This window comes from Scyliorhinus torazame, chromosome 2 (genome assembly GCF_047496885.1).
Source record: "Scyliorhinus torazame isolate Kashiwa2021f chromosome 2, sScyTor2.1, whole genome shotgun sequence".
NCBI classification, from domain to species: Eukaryota; Metazoa; Chordata; class Chondrichthyes; order Carcharhiniformes; family Scyliorhinidae; genus Scyliorhinus; species Scyliorhinus torazame.
The window spans coordinates 35012391-35019399 of NC_092708.1; the positions used below are offsets into that span (position 1 = coordinate 35012391).

The window sequence follows — 7009 nt, forward strand, 5'->3', positions numbered from 1 at the left end:
TCCGTTGTGCGTTCTGGTTCCAGCTTTCCAGCGCAGCATCAAAAACATCCAAACGTCCGTGCAGAGGCATGCTGTAATAGAAAACAACTTCCAACCTGTATCCAACAACAATCCAGGGAGGTGGCTTCAGCAGCGTAGACAGCTATCCACTTTAACCCTCGTCGCCAGTTTTGTGAGGGCCACAAAGAATCCAGCACATGTTGAAGGATAGAAAGGAATAACATTTATTTACAATAACATATATATTCAACAGCAGCAGCAACTCCCTTGCTGCTCACTCTCCTCTAGCCGGTTCCAAACTGGCCAGCTTTATTTATGCAGGGAATCTGCTGATCATTTCTCTGCCCCCCCTCATTGGGGAAGCTCATACTCCCAAAGGATTGTGGGATTGCCATTAGTCCCCAGCCAGTGGTAAGCAGGCAGGTTATAACACTCACTAAGGTTGGGGTAGATGGTTCTACCTTTCAACTAAGGGCAGATGGCTGCTGCAGTTCGGGCCTGTGGAAGCAGTGCATGGATTGTGGCTCCCACCCTCAGCCATCATAACCCTAATGAACGGAGTGCTAGCTACCAAATGTCAAGGAAAATAGAGCGTTTATTACTGAGCCATTTTTGGTGTTCACATTGAGCCAAGCAAGGAGGCAAGTTCTCTGTTTCATTGCAGATGGAAACATCACCATCACCATTGTCATCAGCATTGTTGTAATGATCAATCAGTTGTCATTACTTTGGGGTTGCCCTCTCTAAGAGAAGGCAAAGCATCTCAATGTCGCCTTTTGTACCTGTTAGACACAGTACAAGCTTTAGCATAGCTGCACTTTAATGCTATTTACCCTATCATGGACCCCACCATCCTTCTCTGGGCACCCGATGATATCAGAAGGCGGTGACAACTTATTCTATCATCATAGCAGAAGATATTAATAACTGACCTGACACCGGAGATGAATAAATCTGAGCTGTTTCAGATCAGACACACAATACGCTACCTGGGCCACTGTGTCTTCTTTCATTGTTTATGATGTGTGGGTTGGATGTTATCTCAAAGGGAAAGAATGTACTGTGACACCAACTATCAATGTGTTTCTATTTTACCACAATTACTCAGTTCAATTAGTATCATACTTGTAGACCACGCTACTCGTTAATCTCTTGTACATATTTGGCACTTATTAGAAATGTGCTGCAGAAAATAAATTATGTTTTGTTTCCCCCTCATTAAACCAAAAGCAAAATGCTGCAGCTGGTGGAAAGCTGAAATAAAATTCTGGAAATATTCAGCAAGGTAGGCAGGACCTCTGGAGAGACGCAGTCAATGTTTGAAAAATGAAAATGAAAATTGCTTATTGTCACAAGTAGGCTTCAAATGAAGTTACTGTGAAAAGCCCCTAGTCGCCACATTCCGACGCCTGTTCGGGGAGGATGGTACGGGAATTGAACCGTGCTGCTAGCCTGCCTTGGTCTGCTTTAAAAGCCAGCGATTTAGCCCAGTGTGCTAAACCAGCCCCTGTTCCAGGGCAGTTACGCACCAGCGTAACTGGGCAGTGTTTTGGAATAAGAATTAAAAGCACAATTGCTTTCAAAATGATTTCTTGATATATTTAAGATTAGTAGCTTGGTGCAATTTGATTAATACAAATAAGTTTTTCCACAAACAAAACATATTTATTCAAAGGGTGGAAATTGCATGCCCTTCCTGCCAGTGGGATCTTCGACCCCCCCCCCCCCCCCACTCCACCCCCTATGCAAGGCGATCCCGCGGCTGGTTCCCTGGCAGTGGAGAGGGAGAGTCAGGCAAAACAGCGTCGATTTTGGTGGGACCAGAGTATCCCGCCGGCAACCAAAGGCAAACTGCCTCTGCCACTGGAAAACATGCCAGCGCGTTGGGGGTGGGAATGGGGGGAAGGGGCATTCCCACCTAAAGGTCAACATCTTCTTGGCGTCTCGGGGGGTGGGGGTCACTCACAGGCCTTCGTGGCCCTTCATGTCTGTGAGCCTCGAGGTATAAAGAGGTTTGACGGTTGGCATCTCTTCCTGTATCCAGGACTTATGGCTATATACCCGCTGAGGGATTTGCCTTCCAGAGTGGCAGCTGGAAAGTGGCAGCTGGTGAATCCATACGGCCAACACTGCGGGCGACTGTGAGGTTCTTGGGTGGGTTCGCATGAGAGGCCAAGCTGTATGGGCAAAGTGGGGCAGAGAAAGATTGTTTTCCAGCTTCATGAAGCCTTAAGACCCTCACACAGGAGTGGGGATGACTGCAGTGAGAATTAGCCCCGAGCTCGGGGAACGAAGGTGCCCTCGCAGGATGAAGTTGTCATACTAATTGCAGTCTTCACATTAATCAGTTGTACCTCACTGGTCACAAAGAAAAAACAGTTGTGTGGTCGTCTACCGGACCTTTTCTTGATGAGCCAATTGTGTCAATTAAGTCAGCAGTACAATGCATGGGTGTGTCACTTATTGGCACACAATTTTTAACCTGCCGTCAAGCATTGAATGCCAATGCTCATACTCAGGCCTACATAACAGAGAGGTGGCACAGATGTGGCCCCCGTTGCAAGGCATTATAGTGAGGTTTCTCATCACTCACCCAGTTCAAGGCAATGTCGGGGCATTGTGTACGTCCCCCGTGAGGTTAGAATACTGGTCCATCGAATGCAATTAACTTCCCTAATGCCTTACGCTTGGGGAGGGGGTGCTGGAGACTGCTGAGACTCTCAAAGGGGCAAAGTGCTTCATTCAGGTGGAGTTTAGAGGGACAGCTGTGGGGAAATGGCTGTTGTGTGACAGTGGAGGTTTAGTGGAGAGGCGCTCACTTCGATGGATGTGCCTGATGCTGAGAGGGCTGAGGGCACTGTCAGGATTCCTCATCACTCACTTTGATGTTTGTAGTGATCTCTGTGTATGTTACTACATGATTAGTTACTGTGCAGTCAGTACAGTCAGATGATCACTAGATGGCATCACTAACAGGAACTATATAAGGAGTTTCCCGCTCTTTCTGAGTGTTAGTATGTGTATATTGCAGCTAGAGGATAGAAATGACCAGCTCAGAGTGTAGTGTATTATATTAATTGTTAATTTAATCTAATCTTAGTTAATTCTATTACTAGTCAAAGTATTAAAGTAAATGAACTCACAAGTATATTATTTTGTTACTCAATAAATAATTTGTCATCAATTGGAAGACTTTGACTGTTTATCACCAAGTTAAATACAACTCGGCAAGCCAAATGAGTAATATATATTTTACATCTCTGTAATATAACAATGTTCTTTTCCTTTAGGTTTATGAGACTGAAGAATCATGAAGCCAGTCGAGTTGGCTATTCTATTAATTGCGATCGACCAGCTAACAGCAACATCAACATCCTGCTGCTCACAGCCAGGAAAAGTACCCTATAGAGGAGGGGTTATATAAGGGGGTTTGAATTTGATTGTGTTCCATAAATAATGTCATATAATCTTTTATGTCCAATTAAGGAGGCAGGCTGGGGCTTCCTCGCTATTGCATAGAATTGACAATTTGGGTTCTGTGCTTCAATCTCTAGATTGGGATTTCACATTCAATGCAATGGCTGAGGAATTATGCTTCCAATATTCTTTCTTATAATGTTCAACAAGGCATGTAAAACACCCCTAACATTTGTTTTATTCTTGCGACGATCTTAATCTTCCGACATCATTGAAAAGTATTCAGTTTTCTCAATCTAATTAGTAATTGCATTAATTTCTCATTGCCAAGGCAGCACTCTGTGATTTTACTTTGTTTATGGCTGCGATTATAAAGCTACCCACTTAGACTGCTGGTGGTGTAGTGATAATGCTCAAGGGATATGGGTTCAAATCTCACCAAGGCAGCTGGTGAAATTTGAATTTGATACATAAATATGGTCTCAGTAACAGTGACTGTGAAGTTAGCATTGATTCTCATTAAAAACTCCTCTGATTCACTAATGTCCCTTTGTGACCTGGTCTGGCTGATATAATAATAATAATATTTATTAGTGTCACAAGTAGGCTTACATTAACACTGCAATGAAGTTACTGTGAAAATCCCCTCGTCGCCACACTACGGCATCTGTTTGGATCCACTGAGGGAGAATTTAATATGTCCAATTCACCTAACAGTCATGTCTTTCGGGATTTGTGGGAGGAAACGCATGCGGCCATGGGAAGAATGTGCAGACTCCACACAATGACCCAAGCCGGGAATCGAGCCTGGGTCCCTGGCACTGTGAAACAACAGTGCTAAACACTGTGCCGCCCATTATGCTGCTCCAGATCCACAAAAATGTGGAACTAGAGTACTCAATTCATTTTTTCCAATTAAGGGGTAATTTAGCGAGGCCAATCCACCTAGCCTGCACATCTTTGGGTTGTGGGGGTGAAACCCACGCAAACACGGGGAGAATGTGCAAACTCCACACGGACAGTGACCCGCAGCAGAATCGAACCTCGGCGCCGTGAGGCAGCAGGGCTAACCCACTGCGCCACCATGCTGCTTTAAAAATGTGGTTGATTCTTAACTGCCTTGTGAAATGGCCACGCAAGCCACTTAGGTCAAGGGCAATTAGAGATGGTCAACAAACGCTGGCCCTGCCAGCGATGCCCATGTCCCACGAAAGACTGAAGAGGAAAGTTTTCAAGATCAATGGTCGGATTCTCCGATAACCCAGACAGATGCAGGAGGTGGCGCGCCACTCGCTGGTGGTGGGATTGTCTGTTCCCCTCGCTGTCAATGGGAATCATTACTGAAACCACCGCACGCCGCCAGCAAACCCGCGGGTGTGGATGCCCTGCCGGTAAGGACCAGAGAATCCCACCGCCAGCGAACGGCTGGAGAATTCCGATCCATATTTTTGGTCTTCCCTTGAATTCTTCGGAAATAACTCTGCCACTTCTTTCTGCAAACCAACGAAAAGTATTGCATAGCCGACAAACTAATTTTTCTTCAGAAGCAAGTGCAAGCAAAACAAAATGATGTCCTAAATTTACAACATCAGTCCCCCGCAAAGCAGGAGGCAAATGTCCACTAGAAATGAAGCCTTTGCCTCCCCTCGTCCTCCGAAGCTGATTTCTCCATCCGTCAATTTTTTATGAATGGCCTCCAAACCACTCATTCCTGAAACATGCTCTGTTATGTAAAGTTTCTGCTCAGAATGACAATCTGGTAAACTCTAATGGTGGAGAAGGTACTGGAATTGGGAATACAGAAAGTTCCAAAGTTAACAAAACAACGCAGCAAATCCAATGACCAGCCCACTTCTGCTCCCATAATCGTTTGTTTTCCTCTATGTTGTACGTAAAATAATTTCATACTTTTAATACATGTTTTTTATTGAGTTTTTGAACAAAGTATATTTACAGTTATGTACACAGAATAAAATATGTATATAACATAGAAAAGAAGAAAAAACAACAACTGGGAGAATATTGTGCACTGTCTCAACAACAGCAATTCTGTACAGTTGACAATATTATTTTTAAGACATAAGTAGGCACCTGTTTGTGGGGGGGGGGGGGGGGAGAAACTGGGGAGGTACATATACATTTGGGTGCCGGAGAAACAATTACATTATTTATGTCCAATACAGAGAGGGCAATGCGAGAATGGATCTGGTGTTGTTACTTGCTTCTCCCGGGCGGTTTTCGCTGCCGTTATCGTCGCGCGTTCACCTCTGCCTCGGCCATTTGTCCCGCCTTTCGCCCGTATTTTCCTTGCTCTCAATAGTTGCACAATTTAACCCTTTAAGAAATGTTTCTACGGTCATAAACTTGGCCGATTCCACTGAGCCATAAACGTGATTCTCAACAAAAAGTGTCAGTAAAATCAGGATAATTTGTAAGAATAGAAACGTAGCAAAATAGGATGTGGCGTGTGTGCTTTCATTTGTCGATCTATGAAACAAACTTCTTCACCTCAAGTACATTCGGTTTATTAAAAGGTTCAGAGAAAGCAATTCTTATTTTAGCTACCCTTTTTCGATGCAACGAATGTAAAAATCCAACAGCTGTGCATCCAACAAGCTATCAGACAAGTCACTGCAATTGGACATAATTCCCTGCGCGAGGTCCTTTTCGGAGAGGTGCGATAAGACAAAATGCAAAATGTGCGCATCCTTTTTTAAAATCATATTATGACATTTACGGTGGATGAGGAATTAATTATTAGCTGTTTCCAGTAGCTGGTTCGTTGTGTTATGGAAGTCTCAGTTAATTATATAGAGCATGTTGTTCCATCTGACCTATAAAGGTATTCGTTAGTATGGCAGTCACCAACACTTGAAATAGAAGCAACACTATTTTATTGAATCATTAACTGTTTAAACTTACTTAGACTGTTGGTTAATACGATACGAGCTTTCCCCCCTTTTATAAAAAATTTACCTGCGTGGCAATAAATAGTGTGTGGTGAATGTTCCTGACTACGTGTGTGTGAAATATTTACAGGGCTATAGACATAAAAACTAAGCTATTTACATGGGAAGGTGCCTGGTGCCGAAAAACAGTATGTCACAAGAATAACGAGATGAACACTATGTACTAACCACTTGAACGATTAAACGGAAGAACAGAACAAATCAAAAAGTCCATAAGTCCACAAAATTCATTCACAAATTAAGTCTCTGAGGTGGGCGACGAATTGTGGTTGACCGCCTCAAGGGTGGGTCAGGAGCAGCTGGCTGAGGAGCGCGCTGGACTGCGTCAGAGTGAGGAGGATGCAGAGTGACCGGAATCTCTGCATAGTCCAGGTCAGGGTCAACAGGAGGGCGTAGCAATGGTGGAGGATCACGTAGCGAGTGCGGAGCGAGATGAAGGGCACATCGATTGCGGCGCAGAATGGAGCCATCCGGTAGACGAACCAGGAATGAGCGGGGGGCCACCTGCCGAAGAACCACAGCGGTTGCAGACTAGCCACCATCCGGAAGATGGATGAAGGCCTTGTCATCTGGAGCCAGAGCAGGGAGATCAGCTGCACGGGAGACACATGAGCCGCCTTGTG

At 44.5% G+C, this 7009-nt stretch overlaps 1 long non-coding RNA gene across 1 annotated transcript in view; it reads left to right on the forward strand.

The window, feature by feature from the left end:
• LOC140407760 (uncharacterized) overlaps positions 1-3956 on the forward strand; it is a 68254-nt gene extending 64298 nt beyond the window's left edge. Inside the window, exon 3 of the long non-coding RNA XR_011939783.1 lies at positions 3291-3956. This is a non-coding gene — a long non-coding RNA (uncharacterized lncRNA). The remainder of the gene's footprint in view (positions 1-3290) is intronic.
• The last annotated feature ends 3053 nt before the right edge of the window (positions 3957-7009 follow it).